The following is a 346-nucleotide window of genomic DNA, read 5'->3' as shown; positions in this document are numbered from 1 at the left end:
TTTTTTTTTTTTTTTTTTTTTCATTTAGCCTTTATTTATCCAGGTAGTCTCATTGAGCCACGAGAACTCATTTTTCAAGAGAGACCTGTTTAGGGAGCACATGGTGGGGGGTTAAGGGCCTTGCTCATGGGCTCAGAGTGGGGTGAATGAGGGTGGGGGCAGGTGTGGGTGTTTCACCGACCCCACCCACAATTTTTGATGTTGTCGGGGCCGGGGCGTGAACCGGCGATCTTCGGATCACAGGCCCACCTCTCTAACCTCTGCGCCACCACTCCCCACCTTACCATCATCTAGAGATATTTTAATATTGTCTGTAAGGTAGGAGGTAGCCAGTTCTGTTGAATAA

Source organism: Nematolebias whitei, chromosome 6 (assembly GCF_014905685.2).
Source record: "Nematolebias whitei isolate Nwh7 chromosome 6, NemWhi1, whole genome shotgun sequence".
NCBI classification, from domain to species: domain Eukaryota; kingdom Metazoa; phylum Chordata; class Actinopteri; order Cyprinodontiformes; family Rivulidae; genus Nematolebias; species Nematolebias whitei.
The sequence above is the reverse complement of the archived record's forward strand: the minus strand, read 5'-3'. Positions refer to the sequence as shown.